This window comes from Cherax quadricarinatus, chromosome 68 (assembly GCF_038502225.1).
Source record: "Cherax quadricarinatus isolate ZL_2023a chromosome 68, ASM3850222v1, whole genome shotgun sequence".
Classification (NCBI taxonomy): domain Eukaryota; kingdom Metazoa; phylum Arthropoda; class Malacostraca; order Decapoda; family Parastacidae; genus Cherax; species Cherax quadricarinatus.
The window spans coordinates 23,868,375-23,896,318 of record NC_091359.1 but is presented as its reverse complement, the minus strand read 5'-3'; positions in this window follow the sequence as shown (position 1 = coordinate 23,896,318).

Below are 27,944 nucleotides of genomic sequence, written 5' to 3'. Positions count from 1 at the left end.
TCAACCTGAGAATAGCGATTTTTTGTGATTTTAACAATAATATCTGGGAAAAAAGTGTGTAGGCGTTTAAGTGTTGCGTGTAGTGATGCACAGGAAGGTGTTCGTTGTATGCGTCTCTGAGACGTCACTGTGTACACTTGGCGTCAAGGAACGAGAAATGCTTTTGAAACTTGTATTTAAAATTGCTAGATCATTAAATTTTCCACCGTGAAATATGGAAGGTGAGGTAAATGTGTTATAATGTGAATCATAATACCTACCTATGTATACTACAGTGTTGTAATGTAAACCGTGTTTACCTGTAATGAAATTTTACTTATAAAATACTGGGTATTAATTTAGCTGTTATAAATTAATGGTCAGTGATTTCGTCAATAAATAGTGCGACGCACTGTGCTGGAGTTTGTTTTAAGACATGGCCGCTGACGGAGGCTCAGGTCTCCGTAAGCTGCTGTGTATACCATATTCCAGCCTACAACACAGTAAGGTATTGTGCTCACATACTACTTAACCTTGTCTGCTTCCTTATTAAGCTAACTCAACGCCAATAACATGTCTTGCAAGGTCACTTAACCTTGCCTGCTTCCTTATTAAGCTAACTCAACGCCAGAAACATGTCTTGCAAGGTCACTTAACCTTGTCTGCTTCCTTATTAAGCTAACTCAACGCCAGAAACATGTCTTGCAAGGTCACTTAACCTTGTCTGCTTCCTTATTAAGCTAACTCAACGCCAGTAACATGTCTTGCAAGATCACTTAACCTTGTCTGGTTCCTTATTAAGCTAACTCAACGCCAGTAACATGTCTTGCAAGGAAGGTCACTTGACCTTGCCTGCTTCCTTATTAAGCTAACTCAACGCCAGTAACATGTCTTGCAAGGAAGGTCACTTAACCTTGCCTGCTTCCTTATTAAGCTAACTCAACGCCAGTGATATGTCTTGCAAGGTCACTTAACCTTGCCTGCTTCCTTATTAAGCTAACTCAACGCCAGTAACATGTCTTGCAAGGTCACTTAACCTTGCCTGCTTCCTTATTAAGCTAACTCAACGCCAGTGATATGTCTTGCAAGGTCACTTAACCTTGCTTGCTTCCTTATTAAGCTAACTCAACGCCAGTAACATGTCTTGCAAGGTCACTTAACCTTGTCTGCTTCCTTATTAAGCTAACTCAACGCCAGTAACATGTCTTGCAAGGTCACTTAACCTTGTCTGCTTCCTTATTAAGCTAACTCAACGCCAGTAACATGTCTTGCAAGGTCACTTAACCTTGCCTGCTTCCTTATTAAGCTAACTCAACGCCAGTGACATGTCTTGCAAGGTCACTTAACCTTGCCTGCTTCCTTATTAAGCTAACTCAACGCCAGTGACATGTCTTGCAAGGTCACTTAACGTGAGGAGATTCACATTTATATAATTTATATTGAAATAAAGCACCTTGGTAGCATCGATAATTTACACTTATCCGTAAATAGAGGCAGAGTATTGTTGTGTACTGTACTGTTGTAGAGTTGTGAGTATTATATTAGAGGGGGAGAACATTATTAAGGAGAACTGATTTTCGCATAAAGAGGGTTATAAAGCGTTACTGTTAAGATAAAGTGATTCATTGATTTTTTTTTTCGTTTTTTCCGATCGTATTTTTTTTTGTATGCGAAATCTGCCATGAGTTACTGTTTTACTGACGGAAACTGATGTCTTATTGACACTGGATGCTGTCATGTTGATGCTGCAGTTATGCTGACACTGGTTGCTGTCATATTGACACTAGTTGCTGTCATGTTGATGCTGCAGTTATGCTGACACTGGTTGCTGTCACATTGACACTGGTTGCTGTCGTGTTGATGCTGCAGTTATGCTGACACTGGTTGCTGTCATATTGACACTGGATGCTGTCATATTGATGCTGCAGTTTTGCTGACACTGGTTGCTGTCATATTGACACTGGATGCTGTCATGTTGATGCTGCAGTTATGCTGACACTAGTTGCTGTCATGTTGATGCTGCAGTTATGCTGACACTGGTTGCTGTCACATTGACACTGGTTGCTGTCATATTGACACTGGATGCTGTCATATTGATGCTGCAGTTATGCTGACACTGGTTGCTGTCATATTGACACTGGTTGCTGTCATACTGACACGACAGTTATACTGACTGCATTTATACTTACACAGGCTGTAGTCATTCTGACTAATATGTGTTGTTGTCACACCAGAATGTACTGTTGTCACACTAAAATGGGATGTTGTCACATCAACATGTGTTTTTGTCACACCAACATGTGTCGTTTTTACAGTAACATGTGCTGTTGTCACACCAACATGTGTTTTTGTCACACTAATATGTGTCGTTTTTACAGTAACATGTGCTGTTGTCATACTAACATGTGCTGTTGTCACACCAACATGTGTTTTTGTCACACCAACATATGTTGTTGTCACACCAAAATAATGCTCTTGTCACATCAGTATGCGATATCATACTAACATATGATGCTGTCACACCAACATATGCTCTTCTCACATCAACATGTGATGTCACACTAACATGTGATATTGTCAAATCAACATGCACTGTTGTCACACCAACGTGTGGTGTTGTCACCAGCATGCGTTGTTGTCACACCAACATGCGCTGTTGTCACACTAGTACATGTGCTGTTGTCACACCAGCATATGTTGTTGCCTCACTAACATGTGCTGTTGTCACACTAATATGTGCTGTTGTCACACTCCTATACCTGAAAGACTTCTTACTGTGTATAAAAGTCTGATCAGCGAGGATATTAGTGCTGGCAGCACGCAGCTCCCTCTTGAAGACAGCGGTCCATGCTGGTTAATTCGCATTGTACAGGGAGGGAAGGCGTTGAAGAGTCGGTTGCCTCTGACGCTCCACGAGTTCTCTTATAGTGTAGTAGTCACCGCCTCTTGCTGTCATCTGGAATGATTCCTTTTAAACCATACCACGGGTGGGGTTAGAACCCGCGATCAGAGAGTCACAAAACTCCGGACCGTCGACCGTCCAGTGGCAGACTGATCGCGAGTTCTAACCCCACCCGTGGTATGGTTTGTTTGCAGTCGTAAGTCATGATTCCTGTTGCAGGTTTGGCATCACTTCCTTCAGGATTTTCCACGTGTAAACTGTGATGTATCTTTCTCTCCTACGTTCCCAGAAATAGAATTGAAAGGACTACTGGCCAGTGAAAGTTTTTTGTACGTTTTCTAGCTGAACAATCTCGCCTGGCTTGAAGGGAGCTGTTAGAATACAGCAGTATTCCAACCTGGGGAGAATAAGTGACTTGAAGGGTATCACTGGCTTAGCATCTCTTGTGTTGAAAGTTCTAGTTATCCAGTGTATCATTTTTCCTTACAGTAGCAAAAATAACATTTTTGTGATCCTTGAATGTGAGATATTCTGACATCATCACTCTCAAGTCTCGCACACACGACTTTCACTTAATTCAATTATTTGAGTTTGTCCTGTTCACCATTTCCATCATTCTTCTATAGAGAAACAACTTAAACCTGTCCTCACTGAACATCATATTGTTGTCTGAGACCAACTGGAAGACTTTATTTATATCCTCTTGAAGATTCTCTATGTCTTCGACTGACCACTCGCATTAAGAGTGTATGAGAGTGGTGTCATCAGCACAAGATATTAAGATGCTATGATTTATGTCCTTGTCTATGTTGGATATAAGAATGAGACAAATGGGGCGAGAACTGTGCCTTGAAAAACAGAGCATTTCACCGAGTCAGCCTTTAACTTCGTTGTGTTTACTTCTGCTACTCTAAGTGCCATTTGTTAAGACGTTAAATATTCATATGTCCACTTTTCCAGTTTTATTTTGCAGGCATTTTGTGCGCTATCACATCGTGATGACTCTTGTTGAAGGCTTCCACGAAAGCCTTCGACAAGATTGACTTCCAGGCCATCCAAGACTAGATTGTGCAATTATTGCGATTTTAAGTGATTGACAATCTTGCTTCCTAGGACCTGTTCAAAGATTTTGACGTGTGATGTTAGCGCTATTGTTACATGGTTACTTGCAACTACATGGCGGCCACTTTTGTGAAGTAGTCTTTAATGAATGTGAGATAACACCTGTGTCGAGGTTCTCCCATAGAATATTAAAGGTCAGAGATACCTTTCATATGCCTTTGATGAATTTCGAGAGTTTTCCTACTCCCGGAGCCCGGTCTAGGTCCAGGCTCATCTGGCTCTTGTTTAGTCGTCCAGGCTGTTGTTGCTGGCGGCTCACTGGCCCACATATCCATCACAGCCAGTTTCCTCTTTAAAGACTTATACACTTGTCCCAGCAGTGTTTCTGATATCTTCTGATAAGATGTTGAATAGTCTGGGGCCCCAGACGTTGATACAGTGTCCTTTATTTTACCCACTCCACCTTTGCTTTTCACAGAGTTTATTTTACACTTTTTCCGATATCTCCTACTCGAGTATGTTGTTATGGCAGTGTATAGATTTGGAACAAGGCTTTTTGTGGTCACAGAGGTGCCTGTGCTAACTTTCCTATGGTGTAGAAATATACCTAGTTGGATGAATCTTATTGTGGCTAGCTGGTCTAGTGGCTAACGCGACGGGCTGGAGTTTTGAGACTCTATGACCGCGGGTTCAATCCCGGCCGGGGGTATGGTTTATTTGCAATCGTGTCATTACGATTTCTTGAGTCCTACTCGAGTATGTTGTTATGGCAGTGTATAGATTTGGGACAAGGCTTTCAAATACTTTCCTGGTATATATTATTATGTATCTCTCCTCCGCTCCAATGAGTACATATTTAAGATTTTAAGGCGTCCCCAGTAATTTAAATGAATTATTGGCTCTCTGTAGGAAGTAGGCGATCTCTGTATCTGCTCCAGCTCTGATATTTATCCTGCCCTGAACGGGGCCGCTATTCCAATATTCCAAATGAGAGAGCACAAGCGATCTGAAAAGTGTCACCATTGGCATTATTTCCCTTGTTTTGAAAGTTCTCATTATTCACCCCGTCATCCTCCTGGCTGTCGTGACTTTGGTCTTATGTTCTTTGAAAGAAAGATCAGCTGATATAATTATTCCCAGGTCTTTCACGTGTTTCTTTCGTTCTATTTGACGACCCTCTTGAGTTTTGTATACAGTGTTCCTTTTGAGTTTTTCATTCTTTTCATACCTAAGCAAGATAAGTTTTCGTTCGGATTTTTAACCCCGGAGGGTTAGCCACCCAGGGTAACCAGCAGCTGAAACTTATCACCATTGAACGTCATGTTCTGCTCTGCCCACTGGAAAACATTGCTTATATCTTCCTGTATTTTATCAGTGTCTTCTACCGAGGTGACCTTCGTGATTATTTTAGTGTTATCTGCAAATGATTCAAAACTGCGATGGATATTTTTATCTGTTTACTGTGAGGATAAGAAACAGCAGAGGTGCCAGAACAATGCCTTGGGGAAGTGAACTTTTTACCTCGCTGATGCTGGATTTTGCTCTGTTTGCTTCTACTCCTCTTTGTGTTCTATGTGTTAGAAATGTGAAAATCCATCTGCGCACCTTCTCCGTAATGCCTATGGCCCTCATTTTGTGTGTGATAACCCCATGATCGCATTTGTCAAACGCCTTTACAAAATCTGTCTATATCACATCACCATTTTGGCTTTCCTCTGTCATAGTGGTTCAGCACCTGTGACAGACATGATCATCCAGTTCTATAACCGTGCTTGTTTGGGTTATGCAGATTGTGCTGTTCCATGAAGTTTGTAATCTGACATCTCATCACTCTTTCGAAGATTTTGTATGTGGGAAGTTAGGGCTACTGGTCTGTAATATTTAGGGGCTATGTCTGACTTCTTTAAGGTCTCTGGCATTTCACGTGGATCTAGGCTCTTTCTCCAACGAATATTAAGGGCTCTTACTAGTGGTACTTTGTACTTTTTTATATAAATAGGGAATGCCATGACTCTGGTGCAGATGCTGGCATGTTTTCAACTTCTTTTTCGAGTTCTTTGGGATTAGTAGTAATGTCAGTTGGTCTGCGTTTCCTTCCGATCGAATGAAAAATATTTTTGCGTTCTCTACCGTCCTGTGGTCTAGTGGGCTGCTGAACACCGGCTCATACTGATCTTTTAGAATTTTGCTCATTTCCTGTTCATCGTCAGTATACGAGTCTTCGCTCATTAATTGTTCAATTCTACACGCAGTTGTTAGCTTGGATTTTGTATATGAATATAATTATTAAAGATTTCTTACAATATCTTGGCTTTCCTTTTGTGCTGCTCCTTTTTGGCACAACAGCTTTAGTTTTTGCTCTAAATCGGTGATCTCTCGGCTAAGAATATCTTTCCTGTGTTGGGACATACTATTCGTGTTTTAAAGGAATTCGGTAAACCGTCATCTTCTTTTGTACCATCTCCTACTATCTCTTTCTTTATCTTATCATCTGTTTTCCTCAAGGGTACATATTTAATTCAGCCATTGTATGCTTCTGTGTTCAGCTCTTCCAGACACTGGTGAGTATTTAGAATGTATGTGACTGTTTCCAGTGATATATCCGATAGTTCTAGGTTAATATTGTCCCAGTCAATTCTGTGGTTGTTAAAATTAAACTTACTGAACATTAGTTCTCTTACATTAGTGCTGTAGTTTGCTAACTCGGGGTTTATACTCGTTTGTAGATGAATGGTTCAGAGAACCGACATGTTGATAAATTAGACACATGTGCAACTCTTGGGTATCTTTATTGAGGAAACGTTTCGCCACACAGTGGCTTCATCAGTCCATACATAGGAGAAACTTGAAGAACAGGAGGAGAATGAGGTAATCAGTCCCTCAACCTTGAGTCGATGTGTTCAGTCCATCAATCCTCCTGTTCTTCAAGTTTCTCCTATGTATGGACTGATGAAGCCACTGTGTGGCGAAACGTTTCCTCAATAAAGATACCCAAGAGTTGCACATGTGTCTAATTTATCATACTCGTTTGTACTTCTTTGATGTGGCCAGAGTGTATTGTTTTTGTGGTTGTTATATCTCTGATTAGTTCCCCGTTGTTTATGAAGATCAGATTCAATGTATTTTCATTTTTAGTGTGATCAGTTAACTGTTGGTTCATTGTGAACTCCTCACAATGCCTCATTAGTTCCCTGGTATGTATCTGTTAAGCCAAGTTGCTTCCAGGAACTATTTCTGGAATAACGTTTTGATAAGTCATCATCCAGTTTACATTTGGGGGATTGAAATCTCCAAGGAGGATAATATTTGGTGTAGGATTTTCCAACCTTTCAAGACAGCTATCATCCTTATCTGATCCGTGAATTCCTCAGCTGTTGCTGACAGTGGTTTATATACCACGATGATTACCAGATACCCATTTTCAACTTTAATACCTAGAACTTCTACTATATCATTCGATGAATTCATCAGTTCTGAGCAACAAGAAGTATCTTCCACACAGTCCTACTCGACCCTGTGACCTATTAATTAATGCTCTCACATCTACAGTTTTTTTTATTAATATCTCAACGTCCAAGACATCCCTTGTATGTTTCTGTCAATGTTCTTAACATGACATTCACTTCTGAGAGGAGCCCACTAATATAACTAAAGAACAGAAAGACACAATACCCATATCCATCCTGTGGACGGTAGCACGAGAGCATGTGGATACACAAAAGGCCTAGGAACTAGGCCCCAAAGGGTTAACAGGAATACATATGGATTTATATCTACATATCTATAGTTCACTTATCTGTTACAAGCAAATTTATGAAATTTGCTTAGTATATCTGGTATCTTATTTTCATTAATAAGATATCTTGACATGTCACATAAGGGGAAGTGAAGGGAAGCAATAGTTATGGTAGTAATGGGTTACTTGTGTATTGTCATTACTACCATAACTATTGCTTCCCTTCACTTCCCCTTTTGTGACATGTCAAGATATCTTATTAATGAAAATAAGATACCAGATATACTAAGCAAATTTCCTAAATTTGCTTGTAACAGATAAGTGAACTATAGATATGTAGATATAAATCCATATGTATTCCTGTTAACCCTTTGGGGCCTAGTTCCTAGGCCTTTTGTGTATCCACATGCTCTCGCGCTACCGTCCACAGGATGGATATGGGGTGCACAATAAACTAGCCACTTCGGTGGCAAAATCTAAATCTTCTCTCTTGTGCTTTCTACTATTGCTGCTGCTGCTGCTGCTGTTGCTGCTGCTGCTGCTGCTGCTGCTGCTGCTGCTGCTGCTGCTGCTGCTGCTGCTGCTTCACTACCAGTCTTACCACTACCTCCTCTTCTCCCTCTCTTGCTCCCGTCCATGTTTCGCTCGCCTATATATACTGGCTCTCATTTTTTCTGGCAGTGTGTCCTTGTAAATGGTCCAAGTTGGACCGAAACGTCGTCGTAAGCTCCTCTCTCTCCAATGTCCAGGTTAGTTGTGTAATATAACTTTGTCCTTTGTAATTAATTTCAAACCTGAATGTTTGCAAAAATGAAGCAAGATTTACCACTTGGGATGTTTTGGTTTGTTATATATTTTGTTAATACCATAACCTCAGTACTCCGTGAAAGGTATCCCCGTGTTACATAACCCCAGCCATCTGTACTTCAGTGGTCAGAGAGAGAGGTATCCCCCGTGTTACATAACCCCAGCCATCTGTACTTCAGTGGTCAGAGAGAGAGGTATCCCCGTGTTACATAACCCCAGCCATCTGTACTTCAGTGGTCAGAGAGAGAGGTATCCCCGTGTTACATAACCCCAGCCATCTGTACTTCAGTGGTCAGAGAGAGGTATCCCCGTGTTACATAACCCCAGCCATCTGTACTTCAGTGGTCAGAGAGAGGTATCCCAGTGTTACATAACCCCAGCCATCTGTACTTCAGTGGTCAGAGAGAGGTATCCCCGTGTTACATAACCCCAGCCATCTGTACTTCAGTGGTCAGAGAGAGGTATACCAGTGTTACATAACCCCAGCCATCTGTACTTCAGTGGTCAGAGAGAGGTATCCCCGTGTTACATAACCCCAGCCATCTGTACTTCAGTGGTCAGAGAGAGGTATCCCCGTGTTACATAACCCCAGCCATCTGTACTTCAGTGGTCAGAGAGAGGTATCCCAGTGTTACATAACCCCAGCCATCTGTACTTCAGTGGTCAGAGAGAGGTATCCCCGTGTTACATAACCCCAGCCATCTGTACTTCAGTGGTCAGAGAGAGGTATCCCAGTGTTACATAACCCCAGCCATCTGTACTTCAGTGGTCAGAGAGAGGTATCCCCGTGTTACATAACCCCAGCCATCTGTACTTCAGTGGTCAGAGAGAGGTATCCCAGTGTTACATAACCCCAGCCATCTGTACTTCAGTGGTCAGAGAGAGGTATCCCCGTGTTACATAACCCCAGCCATCTGTACTTCAGTGGTCAGAGAGAGGTATCCCCGTGTTACATAACCCCAGCCATCTGTACTTCAGTGGTCAGAGAGAGGTATCCCCGTGTTACATAACCCCAGCCATCTGTACTTCAGTGGTCAGAGAGAGGTATCCCCGTGTTACATAACCCCAGCCATCTGTACTTCAGTGGTCAGAGAGAGGTATCCCCGTGTTACATAACCCCAGCCATCTGTACTTCATTGTTCAGAGAGAGGTATCCCCGTGTTACATAACCCCAGCCATCTGTACTTCAGTGGTCAGAGAGAGGTATCCCCCGTGTTACATAACCCCAGCCCTCTGTACTTCAGTGGTCAGAGAAAGGTATCCCCCGGGTTACATAACCCCAGCCATCTGTACTTCATTGTTCAGAGAGAGTTATCCCCGTGTTACATAACCCCAGCCATCTGTACTTCAGTGGTCAGAGAGAGGTATCCCCCGTGTTACATAACCCCAGCCATCTGTACTTCAGTGGTCAGAGAGAGGTATCCCCCGTGTTACATAACCCCAGCCATCTGTACATCAGTGGTCAGAGAGAGGTATCCCCCGTGTTACATAACCCCAGCCATCTGTACTTCAGTGGTCAGAGAGAGGTATCCCCGTGTTACATAACCCCAGCCATCTGTACTTCAGTGGTCAGAGAGAGGTATCCCCGTGTTACATAACCCCAGCCATCTGTACTTCAGTGGTCAGAGAGAGGTATCCCCCGTGTTACATAACCCCAGCCATCTGTACTTCAGTGGTCAGAGAGAGGTATCCCCCGTGTTACATAACCCCAGCCATATGTACTTCAGTGGTCAGAGAGAGGTATCCCCGTGTTACATAACCCCAGCCATCTCGTACTTCAGTGGTCAGAGAGAGGTATCCCCGTGTTACATAACCCCAGCCATCTGTACTTCAGTGGTCAGAGAAAGGTATCCCCCGTGTTACATAACCCCAGCCATCTGTACTTCAGTGGTCAGAGAGAGGTATCCCCGTGTTACATAACCCCAGCCATCTGTACTTCAGTGGTCAGAGAAAGGTATCCCCCGTGTTACATAACCCCAGCCATCTGTACTTCAGTGGTCAGAGAGAAGTATCCCCGTGTTACATAACCCCAGCCATCTGTACTTCAGTGGTCAGAGAGAGGTATTCCCGTGTTACATAACCCCAGCCATCTGTACTTCAGTGGTCAGAGAGAGGTATCCCCGTGTTACATAACCCCAGCCATCTGTACTTCAGTGGTCAGAGGTATCCCCGTGTTACATAACCCCAGCCATCTGTACTTCAGTGGTCAGAGAGAGGTATCCCCGTGTTACATAACCCCAGCCATCTGTACTTCAGTGGTCAGAGAAAGGTATCCCCCGTGTTACATAACCCCAGCCATCTGTACTTCAGTGGTCAGAGAGAGGTATCCCCGTGTTACATAACCCCAGCCATCTGTACTTCAGTGGTCAGAGAGAGGTATCCCCGTGTTACATAACCCCAGCCATCTGTACTTCAGTGGTCAGAGAGAGGTATCCCCGTGTTACATAACCCCAGCCATCTGTACTTCAGTGGTCAGAGAGAGGTATCCCCGTGTTACATAACCCCAGCCATCTGTACTTCAGTGGTCAGAGAGAGGTATCCCCCGTGTTACATAACCCCAGCCATCTGTACTTCAGTGGTCAGACAGAGGTATCCCCCGTGTTACATAACCCCAGCCATATGTACTTCAGTGGTCAGAGAGAGGTATCCCCGTGTTACATAACCCCAGCCATCTCGTACTTCAGTGGTCAGAGAGAGGTATCCCCGTGTTACATAACCCCAGCCATCTGTACTTCAGTGGTCAGAGAAAGGTATCCCCCGTGTTACATAACCCCAGCCATCTGTACTTCAGTGGTCAGAGAGAGGTATCCCCGTGTTACATAACCCCAGCCATCTGTACTTCAGTGGTCAGAGAAAGGTATCCCCCGTGTTACATAACCCCAGCCATCTGTACTTCAGTGGTCAGAGAGAAGTATCCCCGTGTTACATAACCCCAGCCATCTGTACTTCAGTGGTCAGAGAGAGGTATCCCCGTGTTACATAACCCCAGCCATCTGTACTTCAGTGGTCAGAGAGAGGTATCCCCGTGTTACATAACCCCAGCCATCTGTACTTCAGTGGTCAGAGGTATCCCCGTGTTACATAACCCCAGCCATCTGTACTTCAGTGGTCAGAGAGAGGTATCCCCGTGTTACATAACCCCAGCCATCTGTACTTCAGTGGTCAGAGAAAGGTATCCCCCGTGTTACATAACCCCAGCCATCTGTACTTCAGTGGTCAGAGAGAGGTATCCCCGTGTTACATAACCCCAGCCATCTGTACTTCAGTGGTCAGAGAGAGGTATCCCCGTGTTACATAACCCCAGCCATCTGTACTTCAGTGGTCAGAGAGAGGTATCCCCGTGTTACATAACCCCAGCCATCTGTACTTCAGTGGTCAGAGAGAGGTATCCCCGTGTTACATAACTCCAGCCATCTGTACTTCAGTGGTCAGAGAGAGGTATCCCCGTGTTACATAACCCCAGCCATCTGTACTTCAGTGGTCAGAGAGAGGTATCCCCCGTGTTACATAACCCCAGCCATCTGTACTTCAGTGGTCAGAGAGAGGTATCCCCCGTGTTACATAACCCCAGCCATCTGTACTTCAGTGGTCAGAGAGAGGTATCCCCGTGTTACATAACCCCAGCCATCTGTACTTCAGTGGTCAGAGAGAGGTATCCCCGTGTTACATAACCCCAGCCATCTGTACTTCAGTGGTCAGAGAAAGGTATCCCCCGTGTTACATAACCCCAGCCATCTGTACTTCAGTGGTCAGAGAGAGGTATCCCCGTGTTACATAACCCCAGCCATCTGTACTTCAGTCGTCAGAGAAAGGTATCCCCCGTGTTACATAACCCCAGCCATCTGTACTTCAGTGGTCAGAGAGAGGTATCCCCGTGTTACATAACCCCAGCCATCTGTACTTCAGTGGTCAGAGAAAGGTATCCCCCGTGTTACATAACCCCAGTCATCTGTACTTCAGTGGTCAGAGAGAGGTATCCCCCGTGTTACATAACCCCAGCCATCTGTACTTCAGTGGTCAGAGAGATATATCCCCGTGTTACATAACCCCAGAATCTTTAGTTCAGTGGTCAGAGAGAGGTATCCCCGTGTTACATAACCCCAGAATCTGTAGTTCAGTGGTCAGAGAGAGGTATCCCCTTGTTACATAACCCCAGAATCTGTAGTTCAGTGGCCAGAGAGAGGTATCCCCGTGTTACATAACCCCAGAATCTGTAGTTCAGTGGTCAGAGAGAGGTATCCCCTTGTTACATAACCCCAGAATCTGTAGTTCAGTGGCCAGAGAGAGGTATCCCCGTGTTACATAACCCCAGAATCTGTAGTTCAGTGGTCAGAGAGAGGTATCCCCGTGTTACATAACCCCAGAATCTGTAGTTCAGTGGTCAGAGAGAGGTATCCCCGGTTTACATAACCCCAGACATCTGTAGTTCAGTGCATAAAGCAGGAATAATGCAGGGCGGTTATAACATTTTAATATAGCAGTATTTAAACATATGAAACCACATATTTGTGCTCACGTATTTGTTCTCTCCTGTTTGTGGTTGCGGGGGTGGAATCTCTGCTCCTGGCCCCGCCTCTCCACTGACCCCCCTACTGGATTTACTCTCTCCTGGCTCCGTGAGAACAGTTATACCTATTGTTAAAGCTGTGCGTCGATTCTGCTTGTGCCATTTCACTGTCTAGGTTGTTTGAACCACTTCCTCACTATTTTAAGGCTAAAGATGTATTTCTTGACATCCCTGTGACTCGTCTGTGGTTTTTAGCTTCCATCTGTGCCCTTGTGTACCTGAGACCCACCTCTCAGACTCGCGTTGTCCACCCTGTCTATTCCTTCTAGTATTTTCTACGTTGTAATCCTATCACCTCTGGCCCTGTCCTCCAGTGTTGTCAGGTTTGGCTCTTCATAGTTCATTACCTTCAGCTCTGGGATTAGTCTTGTAGCAAACCTTTGTTCTTTTTCCGGTTTCTTGACGTTGGTTTAACAGATGTGGGTTCCATACTGGCGCTGCGTACTCTAAGATGGTCCTGATATATGCCATGTATAGCGCCGGGAATGCCTCCTTGTTTAGGTTCCTGAAGCTGCTGTCAGGAAGAAGACTGTTGTTGAGGTTCCTGAAGCTGCTGTCAGGAAGAACACTGTTGTTGAGGTTCCTGAAGCTGCTGTCAGGAAGAACACTTGTTGTGGTTCCTGAAGCTGCTGTCAGGAAGAACACTGTTGTTGAGGTTCCTGAAGCTGCTGTCAGGAAGAACACTGTTGTTGATGTTCCTGAAGCTGCTGTCAGGAAGAACACTGTTGTTGATGTTCCTGAAGCTGCTGTCAGGAAGAACACTGTTGTTGAGGTTCCTGAAGCTGCTGTCAGGAAGAACACTGTTGTTGAGGTTCCTGAAGCTGCTGTCAGGAAGAACACTGTTGTTGATGTTCCTGAAGCTGCTGTCAGGAAGAACACTGTTGTTGAGGTTCCTGAAGCTGCTGTCAGGAAGAACACTGTTGTTGAGGTTCCTGAAGCTGCTGTCAGGAAGAACACTGTTGTTGAGGTTCCTGAAGCTGCTGTCAGGAAGAACACTGTTGTTGAGGTTCCTGAAGCTGCTGTCAGGAAGAACACTGTTGTTGTTAGGTAAGACACATATGCAACAGTTAGGTATCTTTATTATGAAACGTTTCGCCTACACAGTAGGCTTCTTCAGTCAAGTACAGAAAAGTTGATAGAAGCAGAAGATACTTGAAGACGATGTAATCAGTCCATCACCCTTAAAGTTTTGAGGTGGTCAGTCCCTCAGTCTGGAGAAGAGCATTGTTCCATATTGTTTCATACTATGGAACAATGCTCTTCTCCAGACTGAGGGACTGACCACCTCAAAACTTTAAGGGTGATGGACTGATTACATCGTCTTCAAGTATCTTCTGCTTCTATCAACTTTTCTGTACTTGACTGAAGAAGCCTACTGTGTAGGCGAAACGTTTCATAATAAAGATACCTAACTGTTGCATATGTGTCTTACCTAACAACCTGTCGGTATTTTATACCATTTTAATGTTCAACACTGTTGTTGATGTTCCTGAAGCTGCTGTCAGGAAGAACACTGTTGTTGAGGTTCCTGAAGCTGCTGTCAGGAAGAACACTGTTGTTGACGTTCCTGAAGCTGCTGTCAGGAAGAACACTGTTGTTGAGGTTCCTGAAGCTGCTGTCAGGAAGAACACTGTTGTTGATGTTCCTGAAGCTGCTGTCAGGAAGAACACTGTTGTTGAGGTTCCTGAAGCTGCTGTCAGGAAGAACACTGTTGTTGAGGTTCCTGAAGCTGCTGTCAGGAAGAACACTGTTGTTGAGGTTCCTGAAGCTGCTGTCAGGAAGAACACTGTTGTTGAGGTTCCTGAAGCTGCTGTCAGGAAGAACACTGTTGTTGATGTTCCTGAAGCTGCTGTCAGGAAGAACACTGTTGTTGAGGTTCCTGAAGCTGCTGTCAGGAAGAACACTGTTGTTGAGGTTCCTGAAGCTGCTGTCAGGAAGAACACTGTTGTTGAGGTTCCTGAAGCTGCTGTCAGGAAGAACACTGTTGTTGATGTTCCTGAAGCTGCTGTCAGGAAGAACACTGTTGTTGATGTTCCTGAAGCTGCTGTCAGGAAGAACACTGTTGTTGAGGTTCCTGAAGCTGCTGTCAGGAAGAACACTGTTGTTGAGGTTCCTGAAGCTGCTGTCAGGAAGAACACTGTTGTTGAGGTTCCTGAAGCTGCTGTCAGGAAGAACACTGTTGTTGAGGTTCCTGAAGCTGCTGTTAGGAAGAACACTGTTGTTGAGGTTCCTGAAGCTGCTGTCAGGAAGAACACTGTTGTTGAGGTTCCTGAAGCTGCTGTCAGGAAGAACACTGTTGTTGAGGTTCCTGGTGGAAAATATTAATGGCGAAAACAAATTTATAACTCCCCCAAAAAAATGACAAGAGTTAAATAAATCAAATTTGATTATATTTAATAAATAAACGAAACCCTGAAGAAATACAAACAATAATAAACAGCATAATAATAATTGCAAACAATATTAATCTTTATTTCTACAAGTTATAAGGTATACAGTCCTAGCTGACGTTAATGATATAAGAGCATTACAACATAAGAAAGAAGGAACACTGCAGAAGGCCTACTGGCCCATGCGAGGCAGGTCCAAGTCTCCTTCTGGCTTAAGCCAATGCCCCACCCTAGTCACGTCAGGTCACATTCACTTAAGGAAGGATACTACTATATAGAAAGTCGCTTGTTAAACACCATTTCAAATCATATCTAATCAAGAGTTTATTCTCTATGAAGATTACAATGTGTGGTTTATATATTATAAAACACTGGTTACAATGTATGGTTTATATATTATAAAACACTGGTTAAAATGCGTGGTTTACATATTATAAAACACTGGTTACAATGCGTGGTTTACATATTATATAACACTGGTTACAATGTGTGGTTTACATATAAAACACTGGTTACAATGTATGGTTTACGTATTATTAAATAGTAATTACAGAGAGGGCCTCTAGCATGCCTACCTTGACTAGGCATTTCGGGCAGACTAAAAATAATTCAAACTCTATATTGATGCAGGTTATGGAGCATATTGATATTAAAATGTTAGGTAACTGTATGACAGTTTGTAAATTTAGCAATGAGAATGATTTTTGCCTCGGCATGATACACAGTTTTAATTAAGGAGTTTCTCAGGTAAACTTGTGACTAGTTTAAGATTCATTTGGTAATAGATTTATTACGTAATTTTATGCTTACAGTCATTTGGGTGAGTTTAAATGTAAATTGGGGGGAATTACAGATATCGAGAGTAGGTCTCGTTTGTTTTATTATGTGTGCATGATGTAAATTAGGTTAATTTTTGTACCAAGATGTGAGCCACACCAGTCGATTAGCACCCAGGTACGTATTTTTCTGATAGGTGAACATGGACAGCAGGTGTCTTCAGGATATACGTCCTAATGTTTTCAGCCGTACCGGGGATCGACCCCCTGTCTCCCCGGACTTAAGTGTGTGAGCTGATTGCGCTACCAACCGACCTACGAGACACCTACGTGAAAAGAACATAAAATTAATTGAAAGTTAAGACACTTGTCTACAATAAAGATATCCAGATGTTGCACGTTTCGCCCTCCAGTGGCTTTATCAATACAGATTCTAGGACATAATAGGAAGACAATAGAACTATATACAAAAGATGAGGTAATCAATCCTTCAGCCTTGGAGTTAGTGTTCACAGCATCGTGGTGGAGGAGAATCTGGGGCAAAGGCAAGAAGACTGGCGGTTATATAGGCCTATGTAACCGCCAGTCTTCTTGCCTTTGCTCCGGATTCTCCTCCACCACGATGCTGTGAACACTAACTCCAAGGCTGAGGGACTGATTACCTCATCTTTTGTATATAGTTCTACTGTCTTCCTATTATGTCCTAGAATCTGTATTGATAAAGCCACTGGAGGGCGAAACGTCTACAATAAAGATATCCAGATGTTGCACATGTGTCTTAACTTTCATATTGTCGGTATTTTACACCTTTCTTGCACATAAAATTAATTCTCTAGTAAATAATAATAATAATAATAATAATAATAATAATAATAATAATAATAATAATAATTTTATTTCTTTGTAAAGGTTACAATGTGTAATTGCAATTTTGGTTTGCTAAGTACAAAGATACCCACTATCATGCCCAGGCATTTTGGGCAAAGTAATCCTAATATATAGTAACTAATTAAAACTAGATAAGATAATAGTACATAGTAATTATACTTAAAAATAAACATGGAATAGTGGTTATTTGGACTTAATAAATCTTATGTATACTTAGTACAAAATCTAATTTTCAAGGAATGGTGCAGGCGGTAATATTTTATGGAATGGCAGAATTAAAAGCCAGGAGGTCACATGATAAAACTAGTCAGTAGATGTTTGGTTGATTTGGTTAATATTGTGAGATGATTTTTTAGCAGAGTCCTAAATTTATAAGCTGTCTGGGGATCCTTGACGTGTTCAGGTAGCGAATTCCATATCTTCGGGTCTTTTATGAACATAGCATTCTTGCATAGTGAGAGTCTGACTCGAGGGATGTTGAAAAGTGCCTTATGCCTTCTATTGTAATTTGTTCATGACTGTAACCATATATAGGAGTGAGGCTGATTCATTACTTTTGTAGCTTTCTATGATTGTGACCAGATCTACCTGGAGTTCATTACCTTTGTAACTAGTTAAGCTATCATAACTTTGGGGTCCAGTCCCTGGACCCATTATGTACCTCTGTAATCTTTTGACTACCGCCCACAGGATGGGTATGGGCTGCATAATAAACATGTTAAACTAACTAACTTGTATTGTGACTGTGCATTCTGTTGTAACTGTCGAGGAGTAGTTTTAGTGGGGGGGAGGGGTTACAGTAGAGTTTAAAGCTGTGTATATGTAGTAGGCACAATAATAAGTGTAAGTCTTGTATATTTAGCAAGTTGAATCTTTTGAAAAGTGGTGGGGTGTGCTGTCTAGCACAGGAGCTGGTTATCACCGGCACATCAACTTTTTGTTGGATTATTAAGGGTCTAAGGTGGTTGGCTGTGGTTGAGCCCCAGGCACAGATACCATAGGTGAGGTAGGGATATATTAGAGAGTGGTACAGGGTAAGGAGAGTCGTTTGTGGTACATAGTATCGTATCTTGAAAAGGATTCCTTCTGATTTGGAAATTTTCTTGGCTATGTGATGGGTATGGGACTGATATTTAAGATTACAGTCAAGGAGAAGACCTAGAAATTTGCCCTCCGTGGGTCTTGATATAGGGATACCACTTAACAGTATGCTGAGTTGAATATTTGAGGCTCTGTTGCCAAACAGTATGAAATATGTTTTGTCTGTGTTGAGAGTGAGTTTGTTGGTCATCATCCAAGCATATATCTTTAGCAGTTCATTGTTTACAGTGTTTCCAAGCACAGCTGGGTCTGAATGGGAGTAGACATATGTAGTGTCATCTGCGAATAGAACTGGTGTAAGGAGTTGGGATGCACTGGGGAGATCATTGATGTAGATGAGAAAGAGGAGTGGGCCTAAGACACTACCTTGGGGCACTACTACAGCTACAGGTTGAATAGCAGAGTTGACTCCATTTGCATGTACATACTGGTGTCTGTCGTTAAGATAGGATTTTAGGTAGTCAAGAGAATGTCCTTTGATGCCGTAATAATTCAGTTTGAGGTGCAAGAGATTGTGGTCATGTGTCAAACGCTTTTCTTAGGTCGATAAAGAGCCCCAGGAGATATTCATTTTTATCGAGAGCTGTGTATATTAGGTCAAGCATTTGTATAATAGCATCATTCGTGCTTTTTTTTTGTCTAAATCCAAACTGGCATGGGTTAAGTATGTTGTTGGATGTAAGGTAGGAGTAAAGTCGCTTGTGTATTATTTTTTCAAATATCTTGGAGAATAAGGGCAAGTTTGATATGGGTCTGTAACTGTTCAGATCAGTTGGATCTCCACCTTTTGGCTCAGGCTGACCCTTGCTGTCTTGAGTATGAATGGGAAGGTTGAGGAAGCTATAGATTTGTTAAACATTGTTGCAATAATGGGTGACAGTTCTGGTGCAGCTTTTTGTATGTGAATGGTGGCAAGTTATCTAGATCACCTAATTTGTTCTTTAATGATTTGATGATGAGTGAGACTTCAGTAGAATTAGTTGGAGCTAGAAACAGAGCATTTGGATAGTTGCCAGTGAGTTACTCGCTCACCTGGGTATTTGAGTTAGGAATTTGACTCGCTAGTTTTGATCCTACAGTAGAGAAGAAGACATTAAATTTGTCGGCCGCGTCTATAGGCTGCATGTGAGGTTCATCTGGTTTAGTTAAGTTTATCTCTCTATTTCCAGTCGGTTTCATTGAGCCCAAAATTTTGGAGAGGGTTTGCCAGGTACTCTTCATGTCACCTTTCATTTCACTAAATCTATTTTCATAATACATTTGCTTTGATTTACATATTAGTTTTGTGAGTATTGATGTGTATCTTTTAGTAAATTTTTTAGTAATTAAGCCTAATATGAACTGTTTTTCAATTTGGTGTTTTTTATTAATGGATTTGAGGATACTTCTAGTTAGCCAGGGGCTGTTTAGTCTCTTTTCTGTGATCTGTTTCGTTTTGATTTGGCAGTGTTTGTTATAGAGGTTTAGGGTTTTATGTAAAAAAAAATTTGATATCTTTATCGATATTATTACTGTCATCTAGTTCTCTCTGCCAATCAATGGCACCTAGTGCTAGTTTTAGGTTGTTTATCGATGTCTCGTCATGCAGGCAAAATATGATCTTTCTTGTTTCTTGAGGCAGTTTAGATAAGTTGGTTATGAGAAAGGTAGGATAGTGGTCTGTGGTGTTGTCTGTGATTATACCTGCTTGTAGTGGTCTGTGGTGTTGTATGTGATTATACCTGCTTGTAGTGGTCTGTGGTGTTGTCTGTGATTATACCAGCTTGTAGTGGTCTGTGGTGTTGTATGTGATTATACCTGCTTGTAGTGGTCTGTGGTGTTGTCTGTGATTATTCCAGCTTGTAGTGGTCTGTGGTGTTGTATGTGATTATACCTGCTTGTAGTGGTCTGTGGTGTTGTCTGTGATTATACCAGCTTGTGGTCTGTGGTGTTGTCTGTGATTATACCTGCTTGTAGTGAGGATATCGTGTTGGTCCAGATATGGTCGAGTAACGAGGCACTAGTGTCAGAGATTCTTGTTGGCTTTGTTATAGTGGGTAGCAATAAGCTGTTGTTCATAGCACTTGTGAAATCAACTACTGGAGGGTCGGTTGCTTGGATAAGGTTGATGCTGAAGTCTCCTGCTAATATCAGATGGTGTTTATTCAACTCTTGACTCAATTATCATGTTTCTAAGGTTATTAATAAAAGTGTAAGTACTTGAGTGTGGTAATCTGTAGACTGCGCCAACTGTTATAGGTTCTTAAGTGTTCTTGATGTGAGTTTAGCTATTATATATTCACCGTTTTCGTCCCGTACATTAGTTGATTTCATACATTCTAGTTCATCAGAGTAATAGATGGCAGTGCCTCCTCCTGATTGGTCGGAGCTACAGTTATGTATGGTTGTGTAACCAGGTATGGTAAATATGTCTGTCAGATCTTGTCTGAGCCAGATTTCAGTAAGTATAATGAAAGTTATAGTAGCATTTAGAGACTTAAGTAGTGCAATGAGGTCATCATAGTGTTTACTTAATGATCTAACATTGTAGTTGAAGACTGTAATGTTCTTGCTGACACTGAGAAGGGTATTAGCCTGACTAGCAGTGAAGTAATGGCAGTTACTGTTTGGACTATATGTGCTGTTCAATAAGAGGTTGATATCAGGATCGATAATTCCATTCCTAAGGTGTACGTAGAGAAATAGCCGTTACAATTATTAAAGAACAAAAAGACAAAAGCAATGATGTTAAACCACTAACAATTATGAACTTATGAACTAAGATAATTAATTTAAATGAAAAAAAATAATGGAGCTACCGAATATTAAAATAAAGCACTTTAGCACCTTGATTATTTCAAAGTTAAAAGTAATGGTTTCAAGTATAAAATAAAACAGAGAATAAAACACTTAAGTACCTGGATTAGCACCTTGAATAGCGCCTTAGGTGTCTTAAGTAACAGGGAATTAATTACCGTTATTCACTAACAGTCATAAAATATGGATTAGAATAAGGGTAAATTCTACTATACTGATGGTTGATAATGTGTTGAGATATGACTTAACAAGGTTAAGTTAAACCAGTGAATGAGAGGAAACATGCTAGTTCTTCATCATTTGTTTTAAACCTACGGCCCGTGTCTGATAATTTTACCATGATGATATCACGAGTAAAGCACTGTTTTATTGATGCATTATCACGCTTAAGTTTTCGAAGTCTGTATAATAGGTTCTGACGTTTTTTAGTTAGGCACTCATTTATATACACATTACTGCGTTTCTTGATGGAGGAACTTATTAGATCATTTTTTACATCAGTGGAATTGAATTTTAACCTAACATTTAGTTGCTGACCCGGGATTATCATTGTTACAATCAAAACTAAGCGCTAAACCCACAAGGATCATACAGCGGTGCCGGGTAGGATGTGTAAAGGACTCCGAAGGCAGAGTAAGGGCGGTGAGGCCTGCTAAAGGAAAAGTATAATCAAAGCGACTGTGATGTCTCTGTGGACGTGTATGTCAGGGACGTGTATTTCAGGGACGTGTATGTCAGGGACGTGTATGTCAGGGACGTGTATGTCAGGGACGTGTATGTCAGGAAGTTGTATATCCGGGACGTGTATGTCAGGGATGTGTATGTCAGGGACGTGTATGTCAGGGACGAAAGTTGATGGAACTACTAAAAATGTTGGTTAAGAGTGGCCTCTCTCATGCGCTCCACCAGCAGGTCACTGATGAGTTAAGACTTTTTGTTAAGTGAAGAACTACCAGCAGGTCACTGATGAGTTAAGTGAAGAACCACCAGAAGGTCACTGATGAGTTAAGTGAAGAAAAACCAGCAGGTCACTGATGAGCTAAGTGAAGAACCACCAGCAGGTCACTGATGAGTTAAGTGAAGAACCACCAGCAGGTCACTGATGAGTTAAGTGAAGAACTACCAGCAGGTCACTGATGAGTTAAGTGAAGAACCACCAGCAGGTCACTGATGAGTTAAGTGAAGAACCACCAGCAGGTCACTGATGAGTTAAGTGAAGAACCACCAGCAGGTCACTGATGAGTTAAGTGAAGAAAAACCAGCAGGTCACTGATGAGTTAAGTGAAGAACCACCAGCAGGTCACTGATGAGTTAAGTGAAGAACCACCAGCAGGTCACTGATGAGCTAAGTGAAGAACCACCAGCAGGTCACTGATGAGTTAAGCGAAGAACCACCAGCAGGTCACTGATGAGTTAAAGTGAAGAACCACCAGCAGGTCACTGATGAGTTAAAGTGAAGAACCACTAGCAGGTCACTGATGAGTTAAGTGAAGAACCACAAGCAGGTCACTGATGAGTTAAGTGAAGAACCACTAGCAGGTCACTGATGAGTTAAGTGAAGAACCACCAGCACGGGGGACCATCTCTTTCCACGGGGGACCATCCATCTCTCTCCACGGGGGACCATCCGTATCTCCACGGGTGGCCATCTGTCTCTCCATGGGGGACCATCCGTCTCCTCGGGGGACCATCCATCTCTCTCCACGGGGGACCATCCATCTCTCTCCACGGGGGACCATCCATCTCTCTCCACGGGGGACCATCCATCTCTCCACGGGGGACCATCCAGCTCTCTCCACGGGGGACCATCCATCTCTCTCCACAGGGGACCAGCCATCTCTCTCCACGGGGGACCATCCGTCTCTTCACGGGGGACCATCCATCTCTCTCCAAGGGGGACCATCCATCTCTCTCCACGGGGAACCATCCATCTCTCTCCACGGGGGACCATCCGTCTCTCCACGGGGGCCCAGCCATCTCTTTCCACGGGGGACCATCCATCTCTCTCCACGGGGGACCATCCATCTCTCTCCATGGGGGACCATCCATCTCTCTCCACTGGGGACCATCCATCTCTCTCCACGGGGGACCATCCATCTCTCCACGGAGGACTATCCATCTCTCTCCACGGGGGACCAGCCATCTCTCTCCATGGGGGACCATCCATCTCTCTCCACGGGGGACCATCCGTCTCCACGGGGGACCATCCATCTCTCTCCACGGGGGACCATCCGTCTCTCCACGGGTGACCATCCGTCTCTCCATGGGGGACCATCCGTCTCCTCGGGGGACCATCCATCTCTCTCCACGGGGGACCATCCGTCTCTCCACGGGGGACCATCCATCTCTCGACGGGGGACCATCCGTCTCTCCACGGGGGACCATCCGTCTCTCCACGGGGGACCATCCATCTCTTCACAGAATGACCATTCGTCTCCACGGGGGACCATCCGTCTCTCCACGGGGGACCATCCGTCTCTCTCCCCGGGGGACCATCCATCTCTCTCCACGGGGGACCATCCGTCTCCACGGTGGACCATCCATCTCTCCACGATGGACCATCCGTCTTTCCACGGGGGACCATCTGTCTCTCCACAGGGAAGCATTCATCTCCACGGGGGACCATCCAGCTCTTCTCTCTCCAGGCAGAACCATCTATCTCTCCATGGGGGACTGTTCAGCTCTCTCCACGTTGGGGGACCATCCATCTCTCTCTATGGGGACCACCCATCTCACTCCACAGGGGACCTCTTTCTTTCACTCCATGGGGGACCATCCATCTCTCCACGGGGTACCATCCATCTCTCTCTCCACAGGTGGCCATCCATCTCTCTCCACGGGGGACCATCCATCTCCACGGGGGTACCATCTATCTCTCTCCATGGGGACTATCCGTCTCTCTCTCCACAAGGAACCATCCATCTCTCCACGGGGGGCCATCCATCTCTCTCCACAGGGAGCCATCCATCTCTCCACGGTGGACCATCCATCCATCTCTCCACAGGGGGCCATCCATCTCTCTCAACGGGGGTACCATCCATCTCCACGGGAGTACCATCCATCTCCATGGGGGACCATCCATCTCTCCACAGGGGACCATCCACCTCTCTCTCCACACCGGGCCATCCATTTCTCTCCACACCGGGCCATCCATTTCTCTCCACGGGGGACCATCCATCTCCACGGGGGTACCATCCATCTCCACAGGGGTACCATCCAGCTCTCTCCACGGAGGGACCATCCATCTCTATCCCCGGGGGACCATCCATCTCTCTTCCTGGGGGACCATCCATCTCTTTCCCCGTGGGGACCATCCAGCTCTCTCCACGGGGGTCCAAGCAATGGACTGAAGACTGCCAGGAAACAGGAGATTTAAACACAAAGTTGAAGCCCAAGCTTGTCATAAGACAACACTTAAGGTAGTAAGAAAGTCCACTTGGAGTCTTGCAAACTCAAGTAAATCCCAACACCGAAGGAACGCTAATACTTACCTGGCCTGCAGGTTACTGCTGCTGGAGTGTGGACGCGAAAGTCGCCTCCCATGAAGAAACAAAGGTGAGAAAAACCAGAACAGAAATCCCTAAAAAAGTGAAGAGAAAAGACGTTGGATGACTTAACAAAGTTAAGAGAATTTACTCAATAGATGGCGTCACATACGGCTCCTGCCTCTCTCGACACAACTTAGGACACATGTGCAGTGTTTAGGTATCTTTACTCCGAAGCGTTTCGCCTGCAGGGTAGGTCTTCCCAGTCGAGTATAGAGGTGGCAACACAAACAGTGGAGTTGTAAAGACGATGTAATCAGTCCATTACCCTTCAAGACGTAGTTTTGAGGTGGTCAGTCTCTGAGCCTGGAGAAGAGTTCTGATCCATAGTCTGGAACAATGTGAACCTGAAGCAGGTTCGGTTAGGTAAGGTTCATCAGTGCTACGTCCGCTGTACTTGACTGAAGAAGCCTACTGTGTAGGTGAAAGTTTCGGAATAAAGATACCTAACTGTTGCACATATGTCTTTTTAACTTATCGGTGTTGTATAAAGTTATCATACAACTTTAAGGGCACCTAAGTTCCCCCGTCTTCTAATAACATGTTCATTTTCCCACTATAATCTACCTTGTTCATAATTACTATCACATTTGCTTTGTTTGTTTCGTAAGGTGAAGTCCAGGATCTTTACTTAATTCATGGTATAACTTAACAAATATTTGAGGACAATTGTGTTGTAGAGGTCTGAGCGAAGATCGACCTCAGAGACTTGTTAAGTTATGCCATGAATTAAATAAAGATCCTGGACTTAACCTTAAGAAACAGACAAAACAAATGTGATAGTAATTATGGGCAAGGTAGATTATAGGGGAAAATAAATATGTTATTAGAAGATGGGGGAACTTAGGTGCCTGTTAAGAGCCTAACAGTCTGACTACACTGACACACAACCATCTTGTCTTCTCGTTGCCTTTACAGGCCTGGTCACAGACCGGGCCGCGGGGGCGTTGACCCCCGAAACTCTCTCCAGGTAAATTCCAGGTAAACAGCTCCCATTAAATTTACCAGTCTTGCGTTTGCCGCGGTCGTTATCCGGCTGATGTTTGTCTCAGGGGAAATGTTCAGAACTTTGTTCACCTACAGTTCCTCTCAGGAAGGCTTACAGACTTTGTCCTCTCAGCCTGTACTCTTTTTTTTTTTCCCCTCGATCTTCTTTGACTTTCCCCGATTATTCACTTACTGACACGCATACATACATAAGCATATGCTTATGTATGTTTGCATGTCTGTACCCATCTATAAGTGATTCAGGGGTCGATTCACAGTGTCATGCAGGGGGGATTAATGGAACGAAAGCATAACTGGGGAATATGGGAGCATGTATAGGCAGGGGATAGGCTGGCGAGGTGGTAGGAGAGATGATTAGCGGAGGTTGGTAGGTAATGTGAGGTCACTGGTAACTACACCTTCACCTCTCATTACTCTACCCACCACACTACTCACCCTCTCACTACTTTAACTAAACATAATAAAATATAAGAAATAGAAATACAATAACAGGGACAGTGAATATTACTATTCTACTCAAACACAGTTTATTATTAAGTCTTTGTACAATAATATATTTGGGAACAGGAGAACATTATTGTGTTTAGATAAATGGGATGGTACATATAAGCAGTGAGACAGGGAACACAATCAACTAGACGAAACAGAATATAACTTACAATATGGTTCAGAGGACAGTTCACCACAGGAACTAAGTCACAGGTCACAAGACCTACACAGCACGAGTACTGCTCGAAGCCAGTACTCTGCCCAATGTCTCCGTCTCCTCCCTAGACTTCAGCAGCCTTCTCCCGAGCCCTGCAGCAGCTCCTCTCAAATCTCTCTGCTCAGAGCTCTGCACCCAGGCCAGAGCTCTGCATGAATCTCTTCTGCTCAGCTGTTCCTTGGGCTTATATGGTGGTCCAAGCACCCTCCACAACCACGTGTACGACCTGACGCCTGGATCTGACGCCAGTGACGAACAAAGGAGCTGATACATAAACCGAAAAGGCGTGTCTCTGACAGACATTTGCCAAGGCAAGGTGACCATATAAATGATTAAATTAGGTCTCCTCAGAGACCTCATAAGCCCAGCTGAACTACATCACAACAGCTCCTGGTCCTGCCTGTGTGTGTATATGTGTGCATGTTTCTCCCTGTGCCAATGTATGTGTACATGCATGTATATAATGTTCCTATGTATATATGTTGGCATGTGCCTGTGTATGTGTGTACCTATGTATGTATGTATGCATATTTGTATATATATATATATATCACATCCCACTAACAAATATTTTGCAAGTGAAATGTCGTGAAGGACCTGCCTAGTTGGGCCAACAGGCCTGCTGCAGTGTTCCTCCTTTCTTGTGAGTCGGGTGTCGTCACACGTCAGGTGTTGCTTTGTTGTGGGATGTGATGGTGAGGTGTAGTCTCGACCCTTTATATGCCTTCCTATGATGTATTGTTTTTATAGTTCCTTGATAATGTGAGAAGTCACGAAAGACCTTGGAATTTCACTATTCTTTCACAGTGGTTTATATATATATATATATATATATCGATATATACTGATATATATAATGTTTCTACTCTGGCTGGGATCGATATATATATATATATATATATGGTCAGTTCCTGACCCCATCTCTGGCTTCCAGAGTTCTTCCTTCTTTAAGCTGTGTATGGATCCTGCCTAACATCCCTGTGATTCATCTGTGTTTCCGACTTCCAGCTGTGCCCTCTTGTTCCTGTTTCCTATTTTTCGAGCAGTTTGTCCCTGTCCACCCTATTAATTCTTCTCAGTATTTTGTATGTTGTATCACCCCTGGTCCTTCTGTCTTTTAATAGCATCAAGTTTAGCGTTTTTAGGCTCTTCTCGTTGCTCGTACTCCTAAGTGAATATGATAATGGTTTACAATACCAGCAAATTGATAAGACACAGTACTTAGGTAGAAGCGTTTCGGAATAATGTTACCTAACAATTGCACACGTGTCTTACTCCTTAGCCCCAGGACTAGGTTTGTTACAAACGTCTGGACTTTCTCCAGTTTTTTTGACAGGCTTGATCGTGGGTGAGTTCTATGATAGCAGCCGTAGGCTCCAGTTTGGCCCTAAGCCTGGTATATACCATGTGAACCTATACAATGGAACCTCAAATTTCGAACTTAGTCCGTTCCAGGAGCCAGTTCTAAATTCGAAAAGTTTGAAAAGCGAAGGAATATTTCCCATAGGAAATAATGGAAATACAATTAATCCGTTCCAGAAACCCAAAAATATTCACAAAAAAATATATTTTATAGAGATTAATTATAGTTTTGCATACAACAAGTATAATGTACAATTATGTATTAATAAATTTAAATAAACATATAAAATAACATTTTACTTAACTTTATTGAAGATTG